The sequence below is a fragment of the Numenius arquata genome, chromosome 3 (genome assembly GCF_964106895.1).
Source record: "Numenius arquata chromosome 3, bNumArq3.hap1.1, whole genome shotgun sequence".
Lineage (NCBI taxonomy): Eukaryota > Metazoa > Chordata > Aves > Charadriiformes > Scolopacidae > Numenius > Numenius arquata.
This window is the reverse complement of record NC_133578.1, coordinates 72,802,745-72,815,090: the sequence shown is the minus strand read 5'-3', so window position 1 is coordinate 72,815,090 and position 12,346 is coordinate 72,802,745. Positions and strand designations below refer to the sequence as shown.

At 39.4% G+C, this 12,346-nt stretch overlaps 1 protein-coding gene across 1 annotated transcript in view; it reads left to right on the top strand.

The window, feature by feature from the left end:
• The window catches only part of TRAPPC9 (trafficking protein particle complex subunit 9), a 489,725-nt gene that overhangs the window by 211,880 nt on the left and 265,499 nt on the right, over window positions 1-12,346 (top strand). The window lies entirely within an intron of this gene.

The following is a 12,346-nucleotide window of genomic DNA, read 5'->3' as shown; positions in this document are numbered from 1 at the left end:
AACACAAAATGTTTTTGTGCCTTGAGACTGGTAAACCTGCATCTCCTAAAGCTGTTACACAAGAGTAATTTATTTTTCTAGAAAGGCTTATGACAGTAAGATCATGAAACAATCAAAATTGCCACCCTTAGAAAAGAAACTGGATTATTAAATCCACTGAAATTTGGAAGAAATGTGAGTAAAAGAATGCAGTGACATCTGTAGATTTAGTAAATATTTTATTATTTTTAACTCCATGCACTTGCAAATCTTTAGGTTTTGGTGTTTTGGTGGGTTGGGTTTTTTTTTTGGTTTTTTTTGTTTTTTTTTCTTGTATCTTTGATATCTGTTATAGTCATAAGTGTTGTCTTTTCAGCTGCTTGATCAGATCTTACTGTTCTGGATCCTGACACGAATGTAACAATTTAGCTGAATTTCCCCCCCTGAATTCAGTTTAGATTTATTCTCAAGCATTACACCCTCTATTGTATATTATTCATTGTTCACTGGAGGGAAAAGCAAAGCACGGATGTAAAATGAAATGAAAGGTGAAAGTTAAGAAGTTTAGAAACATTAACTTAAAGATAAGAGAGCATATACGTCATGCTTGAAGTCGGGAGCTGAGGTTCTGTTGTTTTTCATTTGAATTTGGACTTGAAAGCACGAAAGTAAACTTAGAAAGTGAACTTTGTGTTAAGTCATTGAGATTTTTTTCAACATATGCATAGGCTTAAATAATAGGCTGTGCTGTGTTCTGTAAGTAATGCTCTAAACTGCTTCTTATTAACGGATTTTTTATTACTCATGAGCAGCCTTTACTCCATCTCATCCTACAGCATCACTGCTGTGCCCCCAGCAGTGTCAGGCACAATAGATACATCACATTTTACTAATATTTCCTTTTTTTTCCCCTCAATATATTGGTGGAAAGCATATCTTAAGAAGGGCATCACTAGCAGCTTATTTCAGCTGTCACTCACTTTCCTTCTGAATACACAGTGACTTGAGTAGGGCAGGACTTAATTAAGAATATTCAGAGTCATCACCTTTTTCATATGAAATAGGGAATTTCATGAAAGTAAGTTATAGAGGGATTAGTGAGCAGTGATAAAATGGTGACAACGGGCATTAATCATAGAATGGTTTGAGTTGGAAGGGACCTTAAAGATCATTGAGTTCCAACCCCCCTGCCATGGGCAGGGACACCTCCCACCAGACCAGGTTGCTCAAAGCCCCATCCAGCCTGGCCTTGAACACCTCCAGGGATGGGGCAGCTACAGCTTCTCTGGGCAATCTGTTCCAGTGTCTCACCAGCCTCACAGGAAAGAATTTCTTCCTGATATCTAATCTAAATCTCCCCTCTTTAAGTTTAAAACCGTTACCCCTCGTCCTCTCCCTTCACTCACTGCTCAAGAGTCCCTCTCCACCTCTCCTTAGGCCCCCCTTCAGGTGCTGGAAGGCCATTGTAAGGTCTCCCTGGAGCCTTCTCTTCTCCAGGCTGAACAACACCAGCTCTCTCAGACTGTCTTCGTAGCAGAGGTGCTCCAGCCCTCCCCTAATTTCCTCTGCTGGACCCGTTCCAACAGGTCCATGTCCTTCCTGTGTTGAGGACTCCAAAGCTGGATGCAGTATTCCAGGTGGGGTCTCGGAGAGCAGAGTAGAGGGGTAGAATCACCTCTTGTGACCTGCTGGCCATGCTTTTTTTGATGCAGCCCAAGATGTGGTTGGCTTTCTGGGCTGCCAGTGCGCACTGCTGGCTCATGTTGAGCTTCTCATCCATGAGCACTCTCAAGTCCTGGCTCTGCAGCCATTCTCCACCGAACCTGTATTTGTGCCTGGGATTGCCATGTCCCAAGTGCATTAAGTATATATACGCAGGCTTTAATTGTGGAATTTAAATCTAGATGAGAAATATTCTTACATCAGTACTTATTGTTTGTTTCCCAGCTGCTCTGTGTGGGCTCAAGTCAACTTCTCATATTCTCTCTTGTGTTTTGACGTTAGGTCTCCTTTTCTGGAAAGAGCCGGCCATCTGTAATTTTGAAGGAGAGCTTCTTGTCTTTTATCTGGCATTATCTGAGAGGCTGTGCAGGCTGGACTCCTGTACAATGATATTTTCAAGCACACAGTGACATTAGACAGTTGGTTATGTCTGTACTGCTTGTCCTGAAAGCACACTCACCAAAACAAGCCCTGGTTTTTGTCTTGTATTGCCTTTTGCTATTCTCAGCGCTGCTATCAACTATACAAATTCACTTATTTTTGATCCCTTGTGCACAAGAACTGATTTATACCACTAATTAACATTTGAAAAAAATTAGCATTTTTAAAAGTAAGCTGTTTGTTCTGGCTAAACTGACTATTTTTTTTTCACAATGCAATTTAAACCATGTGTCTCTCTCATTTTCTGCATTTCCATACTGTTCAATTGAGAAAGCAAATCACTTTATTTAATTTCTAAGTCTTCCATTTTAGTTTGTGTACATGTATGAAAGAAATAACAAACCGATATTTCCAGTAGTGAAATAAATGATAGTGATTTAACCAGAGTTAATACATCTGCTTGCTTGGCATGACATCTGCCTTTCTCAAGACAAAAGGTCACAGATGTGCTATTAAAATGGTATTGTCTAAAGAATCATAAAATGGTTTAGGTTGGAAGGGACCTTAATGATCATCCAGTTCCAACCCCCCTGCCCTGGGCAGGGACACCTCCCACTAGACCAGGTTGCTCAAAGCCCCATCCAGCCTGGTCTTGAACACCTCCAGGGATGGGGCAGCCACAGCTTCTCTGGGCAACCTGGGCCAGTGTCTCACCACCCTCACAGGAAAGAATTTCTTCCTTGTGTTCAGTCTAAATCTCCCCTCTTTCAGTTTTAAACTGTTGCCCTTTGTCCTGTCACTACATGCCTTGGTAAAAGTCCCTCCCCATCTCTCCTGTAGACCCCCTTTAGGTACTTGAAGGGGCTCTAAGGTCTCCCTGGCATCTTCTCTTCTCCAGGCTGAACAACCCCAGCTCTCTCAGCCTGTCCTCATTGCAGTGCTAAGTGCTCCAGCCCTTAGGTTATCTTCTCTAGACTTGCTCCAATAGATCCATGTCCTTCTTATGTTGGGGGCTCCAGAGCTGGATGCAGTACTCCAGGAGGGGTCTCATCAGAGCAGAGCAGAGGCGCAGAATCCCCTCCCTTGCCCTGCTGGCCACGCTGCTTTTCATGCAGCCCAGGATGCAATTGTCCTTCTCGGCTGTGAGCGCATGTTGCCAGCTCATGTCCAGCTTTTCATCCACCAACACCCCCAAGTCCTTCTTGGCAGGGCTGCTCTCAATCCCTTCATCCCCAGCCTGTGTTGATACCAGGGGTTGCCCCAACCCCTGTGCAGGACCTTGCACTTGGCCTTGTTGAATCTCATGAGGTTCCCATGGGCCCACCTCTCAAGCTTGTCAAGGTAGAACATCAAAAGCGACAGATATAAAGTGAGTTATTGGGAATTACTGGCAGGAAAATACTGATTTGGCTTAGGGTTGTCACAGGTTTGTGAAACCGTTTGCGCCCTTTGTATGCAGAATGATTGCAGAATTTAGTTCCAAAATGCAATTTGTACTTAGAGCTGTTAATCCGTTTCTGATATTCTGTTTATCAGCTAGATGAACAATTATTGGTTTAACTAAATCCTATTTTGTTGTCCTCAAAATGGGGTGAAGATGCCTTATTTTATGTCTCGTTTAGACAATTTTCAGAAAGGCAAAGTGTAGAAAAGCACCGTGGGAAGAGGTAAGTGTTGCTTCTCCTGCTCCTCTGGCTTTTGTAGCCTTGGAGAGTCACTTGTATCTGCTTAATGGAGGGTGTTTTGATCCCAGCTCGTGTTCCAGCTCCTGAAATAGCTGCCGAGGGCTGGACCAAAGCTCCTGTGCAGTGGCACAAGGACAGTGCTCCAGGCACTGGTGACCTGGTGGCTGCCACAAGCAATAGTTTGCCTCAGTGCTGAGAACGGCTGGAGATAAAGAGCCTGAAAACTTGTAAATGAGAATTGTTTGCACTGCGTTTCCCCGCGTTATTCTTCTTGATGATGTTCATCATTACAAGCCAAAATTATTCCTACTTATTGTCACTCGCGTTAGGGTTGGCAATTAAGGTGGTGATTTGATTTAGTGATTTCCTGCGTTCTATGATAGCGTATGGATTGCTGTAAGAGAACAGTCCAAGTGAAAGTAGATCTGTAGGTACCTATTTGAAGGATATTACAGCTAAAACCCCCACGAAAAGTACTCTTTTATGACTTTGTACCCAATTATGTATCATTAGAGTCTTGTATATTTAGGAAGAAATGCTGCTATTTAGCCCATTTCCTACCACCTGGAAGTAGCTTGATTTACAATTAAGAAAACTGCTCTTTTTCGTAATATCAAAACTCTTAGTGTGCTATTTTAGTGACATGTCATACAGTGTGGCACGTGCTGATTAAAGTCAAGTTTTGTCCTTTTTTGGAAAGAATTCTAATGTAGTCTAGGCAAAGAATTTCTTTTAATTACATGTGTAATACGACTTTGTGCCTTTTACTTAATTGGTCTCGCCTACGTTGTTTCGGCCTATTAGATGATAATTTAGCAATTTCTAATTTGTGCATCCCTGAGGGAGGCTCAATGGGAATAAATGGGAGTAAAAAAATCTCTGCAGCTTTATTCCTCAATTTACTGCTTGATGGCGTCTCTTTTTCAGTTGCGTGGAAGAAGAGAAATGGAGACTAGTGAGCAATAAAAAGGGAAATCTTTTGTATTAAAAGCTTAGTTTCAGAACAAAGCAGATTGTGTAATCTTTGCTTGGTATATTTACAGTATTATTTGCTTAGTGTAGGGTATGTAAACTGAATTTTAATAATATATGCTCCCAGTTTTACTATTAACTTTATAATCCTATGTAATTGAATAGCTCAGAGGAAATTAGCACATCAGAAGCAGGGGGGCTTCTCAGCTGTGGATGGGAAGTTTTATAAAACTACCACACAATTCTGAGATACAATTTGTCTGGTCGTTCCAGCCTATAATTTTGGATAATCTGACTCTGGCATTTGCTATATTAAATTGTTCTTTATAGATGAGAGAGATTTAGGTTTTTTTTTTGTAAACTATCAAATTGGCCTAACACTCTGTGCGTGTGTTTGTGTGCGTGTGTGAATTTGTCTGCCCCTCCGTGTATTTATTTCAGGGTTTTGGCTTCTTTTCAGGAGCTGGGAAATAGGTGGGACAGGATGGTTTAAAAAAAAAAAAAGTTGGTGATCTCTATACAAGTGAATTTCAACTCTCTCATAAGACAGAAGTGAAAATATTTTGATTTTTTCCCACTAGAGGTGGAGAATAAGACTGATTCCTAAACTGGGATTCAATTTGAAATGGATGCCTAAATCTAGTTATGCCTACCTATGTTTTTATTATAGTGAGCAAAATCTAGTCAATGAGTGAAAAGTATATGTAATTTTCACAAAAGAGATCTCAAATCATTGTTTTCTATTTTGGTACCTTTGAATTTTAACTTGCAGTGTGCAGGGTTTTTTTTGAAGGAAAAATCGTCTTGCAGACATTTAGATAGCATCATCTTCTGAGCTTTTATTATATACAAAGGAATGCTATAAAGAAACAGACACAGAATTTTGATTACAATTTTTTCTTAGTCCATAAAGTTTAGATTTAGATGAATAAAAAGACGGTAAATTTTTAGGTTAAAAAGAAATGCTGAAAAAAACCCCCGCCTTCAACATTTACATATTTTAAAACAATACCAATGCTTCTAAATAATGTCAAGTTATTTGTCACCTAGGAAGGGAAATTGTTTGGAAAAACAGTGGCTTGGAAAAGAAGTTGGTTATCGCAGTAAATCATCTCAAGGTGAACTTCTACTGCAGTGCTCTGAGAAAAGGGCAAATGTTATTTTTGTCTATGAAAAAGAAGACAGGCAGGTGGATTGTCAATTAATAATTCACTTTGAATGTAAAGCCCAGTTGCATCTTGAAGTGACAGTCCATGGCAAGATGTGTGTAGTTGCACAATGAGCATTCATGCATCCTATCATTTAACCAAAAAGTGCTTGAATAGCTTCCTTCATGGAAAATTTGTGTGGAAAGCTCTGTATCGCTTCACTTCCTCGTGAGTAATCACTGAGACGGACGGCTTCATCTATGAATGATTTCCCAGTTGTATGGGCTGTTCTGTTTTGAACACTTTAGCTTCAAGCACTCCAAGTTTGGTTTTGACTAGGATCTCAGTATCTTCTCTGAAGATAACCTCTCAGGTGTGTGCAACATGTTATGGTCACATTCCTTTAGAAGAGGAGCGTTGTCATCAATTGCATGATTTATTGGGGATTTTTAACCTTTTTCTGTGAAGAGAAAGTGAGTTGATGCTCCAAAGGGTCTTGGTGTCCTACGTAGGTCCTACACAGACCCAATTCCATGAGTACCATACCGCTGTGCCCTTGGACCAGCAAGAACCGTCAATGTTGCGACAGGACACAGACCATGGTGTGACATGATCTGGTGGTGATTCCTGACTGCAGTTCTCCTTACCAGTGTTTCTGGTTTCTTTAGAGTGTTCCAAAAGCAGAGGCACTTGGTGTTTCTATCCCGTGTTCCTTGGTGTTAGGTGTGAGCAGAGTCAGAAGGAAGATAAGGGTTGGAGCAGGTGAGTTCCTGGTTCCTCCACTTGAGGCTACCTGGAAAAGATGCTTTGAACATATCAGAGATGCCTGAGTACTTGTCTGTTTATTTTTTAGGGTGGGCCATCTTCCCAATCTTTTCTTGAGGAGATTGAGAGAGCTGGAATGATGATTAGGCATGACTGTAGAATGAGGTTTTTTTGGTCTTATTTATTATATCTGGCACAAAATGCCATGTTTATAATTTACATGTGTTTTCTTTGGAACTTTCTGCCTTATGAAAGCAATACCGCATTATACAAATGAGCGACTGAATGTGAACATACACCTTTTGAAACTTGTTTCTCTGATTATTAATATATTCCACGGAGAGAGAGGTAGGAGGTACGGTATGGCATTATTTTGGATAATGGCAGGATTACAGTCCTTGCGTAGTTCAGCTGCGATAAATGAAGGGAGGATATTCAACTCAGTCTTCAAGCATTATCATGCTTAGGCTTTTCTAGATTTCCTAATGGAGCGAACGACTATTGGTTATTAGTCTCTTATACCCCCTATAGAAATTGGTGTATTTGTAGAGTATGCTATTACGGTTATTATTATTTTAAATCTCATATTTTCTTAAGTAGCTAAGAGTTTGGCTGCAAGGTGATTGCCGGAGAAGTCCAAATTATTTAAACGGGCAAGTGAAGAAAGAGGCAAGTTGAAGCTAATTGTTATGCCTCTTCATTTCCAGTTTATGGTTTTCAGATTTGGAGTTAGGAATTAAAAAGGCAGATTCTCAGCATGCGTGGTATAATCTCATTTAAACCGAAGATTTATGTAGCCAGCTATCTCTTAACACTGTTCCATTTTCAAATATTGCATTATATACAGTGGAACTAGTTTAACTTTTTATCATCTGAAACGGTGTGGATCAGATAAGTATAAGCTGATGAATTTTACAGACTTCAGCGCTACAGTTTGACTTTTATCTCCTCTTCAGTTATTTTAAATAAATAATTAAGTTCTAAATGCAAATCTTTTAATTTAATTGACCTTTGCAAGATTAATGGAAAAATTTATCTTTTGCTCTGCGTGGTTCAGATATTAAAGCAATCGTTTTTCTTTATGAAGTCAGGTTTAGGCCAGGAGGAGAGATCATTACTTGGGTCGCTTGAGCTGCTTATTTTTACAGTTGCATTTTCAAGCAGTGAATGAAATATAGACTGCGCTTGTAAAGCAGTGAAATAATTATAAGTAAACACAAGATATATGTTAATTTGGGTTGCTTTACTGTCTCATTTTCATCCAGTGATACATATGTATTCATCTCACAACAGATTTGATTCTTGAGGTCCCTCTTTGCCTATAAATTATCGTATACTGGGAGGGGGCACTACTCTGTCATTTTTAATATCAGCTGCAGAACTTGTATTTAGGATAGAATTATGCATGCCTGAAACATGATGTTATAAAAATGTTATTACTGAGATTGCACAATGGAAGAATCAGGTGAAGTTTCTTTTTTTTTTTAAAATAGACTTGTCTTCATGCATTTTTTTTTTCCTCGTGAAAGCGAGAACAAGAGTATCCTCCTCACTTCTAGCTTCTCCTGAAATTTCAAGTCGTCGGCTATGCAGGGATTATTCATATACATAATAAGCATTTTGCATGAGTAGTAGTAATATGCTCTGGCTCTATGTCCCTGCTGTCTACTTTATATAAGAAAGGAGGATGAACAAGAAGCATAATATTGAATAAAGTCTCCAACTGCCTCCTTTCAGCTTCATTATGGAAGCAGCTTGCAAACTCATCTGTGGATGAGAGTATTTAAATAGGTAGTTACCCATGAGGAAGAGGTTTTGGGTTTCTGTTATATCATTTCTTCCTAAAGATAATTGAATAAGGACTAACTCTAGATTTTATTCTTCCAACCCAAGCAGCAGTATTTTATTTACTTAATGAAAGATGAAATCTAATTATGGCAACCGGATCGCTGCTTTTCTTTTAATACCATGCCTGCTTTTAACCCTGTTTTATTCGCAGAGCGTGACATCCTTAATTTCACTGTATAGATTCATCCTTTTACGCGAGAGGAGGACATCCGAAGAGCCGAGATGCATCACTGGGGGACGGGGTGTGCCTGGGACCTTCTAGGAGCGAGGGCAGGAGTTTATAGCGCTACAGGCAATACTTCACTCCCTTACGGAATTTTTCACCCATTAATTTTATCTGCTACTCGCCACTTGCGTGAAGCTGTCGGCGTTGCTTAATTTGAACTGGCACTGCTTTAGCGAGGAGGGGTGTGCAAGGCGCTGGCTTAGGAACAGTCACGACGCCATTGAAAGGAAGGGTTTTTTCCTTGAGACAAAGTCCTTTCCGCTGTGCGTTTTGTTGTCAGGATAGAGTAGGGTTTCCAGTAAAGTTGAAACTGGTTTTATGAGAAGTGGTGAAATGATCTGTCCGATGTCGTTAATAATTCCGTGCTGTTACTTTAATAGGACTTTAGATAAACTGTCATTGAAATGTCTGCTGCACCATCAGAAAGTTTGTCATTTTTTTCCCCCGTAAGTGGTCCTGACAGGTGACGTGAGATGATACCGCGCAGACCTATCATCAGCATTGCCGATGAGCTGACCTTTTCCTCTGCCTTCACTTAATTTGTATTTGAATAATTTGCATCCCTGTAACGATGCTTGGTTGTCTGAGTAGCTGTCACAACGGCTCGGGCTCCTTTCATGACAAAACCCAGTAGTTTCATAACACGATTGTTTCATTATTCATGAAAACTGTTGTTACTTTATCCCTCCTCCCGCATGAGCAAGGTTAGCCAGAGAGAAACAAAACCTGTTTTGCATTTGCAGGATTGGCTATTAAATATTTTTACATAATGCAGTGTTTTTATACAAATATCTCATGATTTATTGAGAGCTCTCCTTGCAGGAAGTTTGGATACCTACCCATGAGGCAAAGAAGGTTAAAAAGAAATTCTCGTCCCTTTTCCTGAAGCAAATATATGTTTAAACTTTTGCGTTTTAAGATCTTTTGTGCTTTCCCTGATATGTAATTACTCTGAAGGATGAGGTAGTGTGTATACAGTTACCCTTGCACAACACAAGCCATAGTCATCCCAGCTATTTGTAATAAATTGAGTGCCTCTTTCCATCTGCATGGTCTTTTTTACTTCTTTCTATATAGGTTCTATAGATTCTTGTGTATCACAACAAACATGAACAAATTTGGGGAGAAAAGAGGTGCAGAGAACTCGAGACAAGAACCACAGGTTGTAAAATAACCGTAGATTACAACAATAATTTAAGTGGAGAGAGACTTTTACAGCTAAAATACGTTTTATTTTCATTATTCTGATGCGCAGCGACAAAGTTGGGTGATGTTCTAGAGGTTGCCTTTCACTGCCTTCTGTTTCTTTTAGGATAAAGCCCATGTGATCTCTACAGATCACTTAAAAATTGACAAATCCCAGTGTAGTTGGTGATTGTAACCCAGCGTCTGGTTTGGTCTGGTTTATCCGTTTTCTCCTTCAGTCACTTGGCTCCAGGAATTGTTGGTCCGTTCGTTGCTACCTGATTGGTGAAATGCATCTTTGAGATGGGAGAAAACAGCACGTTGGGAGAGAAGCAAAGAAGCTGCGTTTGTGTAGGGGTAAATTTTGAAGGATGAGTGACTGATTTAGGTTACGGTATTTATTTTCTGGTTTGATTTCTGTGTAAAGCCTTCCAATTTACTACACATTCCATGGGCTGAGGAATAAATACTGGAGCAACATTATTGATAAAAAATGCAGAGACAAAACCCAACGTGAATATTTTTAGCACTAGAGGAAAGCAGAATACTGATGATAAAAGGCATATTTGTTTAAGAAAAAGAGCTAGGATTTAATTTTGTCATGCTTTACTTTGAGTGTAACTATGGTCTTGAAAAATTTTATTTTCTCTCTGTTGCTTTCGTATATTCTGCCTACTGCTGTATTCATAATATTGTGTTGTGTGATATTTTTCTCTCCGTGGTTCTCTTTTACTCAGACTTCTTCACTTTCTACCTAACAAGTATGTTGTCGGGGGTGGTTTTGTATCTTCTGTGACATGAGGGTGTCACTGCGCTAAATGTTTACACAGTACAAATGAAAACACGGTTAAAAAATTTGAAAAATTAGTAGAGGTTGCGAGTACTAGGAGCCCTATTTACTAAAGTTTTCCATACCTTAGAGCTTAATAAAAGTTATTTCAAACAGAGCTGTACAACGAACTGTTGTTAGGAGCAATCAAGGCTGTATTCCTGAAGCTGGTGTGGATTTATTGTAGACTGTTGGGGTAAAAAGCGCTTACATGCATATTTAATTTCCAGAAAAAAAATTACCATATTGCCAGTAATGATCCATTAGCAGAAGAATGCAATCTGAATGCCCTCAATTAAATATTAAATATTGTTAGGCAGGAATGTTTCTCTAATATATCATTCACTTAGAAAAGTGTGGCACATTAATTAGATGAGAGCTGGTTTCCAGATCCGTTGGGAGATGGACTCTAAATATGTTTGACTGTTCGGAACTAAGATAATTTGCTGTCGAAATATGACTATAGGTAACTAACTCTGAGTATTTATGTGAGAATCTCAGCAGTGCTGTGTATATAATGGAAACAGACTAGTGAGTGTGCGTCTGCCCACGTACCACAGTGATGAAATAATCTTGGAAACAAAGACAAAAACGATTCCACGATGTTCCAGTTGCGTCTCTGTCTTCCACATGCATTTCCCAGGCGAAATCCAGGAAACTCGACCGGCGTTTGCAGAATCGAATCGTACTTCAGCGCCAGTAAGGACTGATGTTGTTAGTTGTAGTTTCAGGCCTGGTATTTTGTATTTAAAATCCCCTCTACAGATCGTATCTAGGTGTTTTTCATTACATTCTTTATTTCTAGCTTGATTCCTGCAGTTCCTGCGATACGCTTTTGTAGCTCATGTCAGCTTTTTTACATGCCCAGCACGTGATGGTCTTCGCATGCAAATGAAGAACTCTTAATGATCTCTTGCTGTAGGAAAAAATAGCCAAAACAAAAACACCCCTTAGAGAGGAAGAGATTAATTCCTCTGCCTTTTTTGATTTTTAAATGTGAAGATCAGCATAGCTCACATAGTAATTGTGCCACCTTTGTCTCAGAGCTCTATTTGTACTTTTTAATGATGAAGGTGCTTCTGGAACATTAACAGCTTCTCCTGAGATGTCAGTTTTTGCTCGGGGTGAAGCGTGATGGACCCATGTGAATTCATCTTTCCACAGTAAACTTCATAAACTCTAGGTTATTCCTTGTTCTTGTAATTGCCTTGTATTTTCTCCCAGTTTCTTTTAGGGTCAAAATTCTCTTAAATTAATGCTAATTATAGAAAATCTCTTCTGGTCTGGGGGGATTTCAAAGCTCTTTCTTGTTGACTTTTGTTCCTAGTGTTTTCCTTTTGGCAACAGTTATGGAATATGTTTCCCCCTCTGTATGTAGAAATAGATAAAGGAACAATAATAATCCCGTGTTTTTGTGAAATGCCCTTCCCATACCCCTTCTTAGATTGTGGTTGCATTTAATCAAATGGCTTTCAAAGCTGTTGCTTGGTCTTCTGTTTTCCTTAAGTGCAAAGTCATCTCAAGAGCAATATATTTTAATTCTTCTCTAATTATTTTTCTATTTCAGATGATTCAGGAAATTAAAGCTGTTTTGGCAGCACACTAT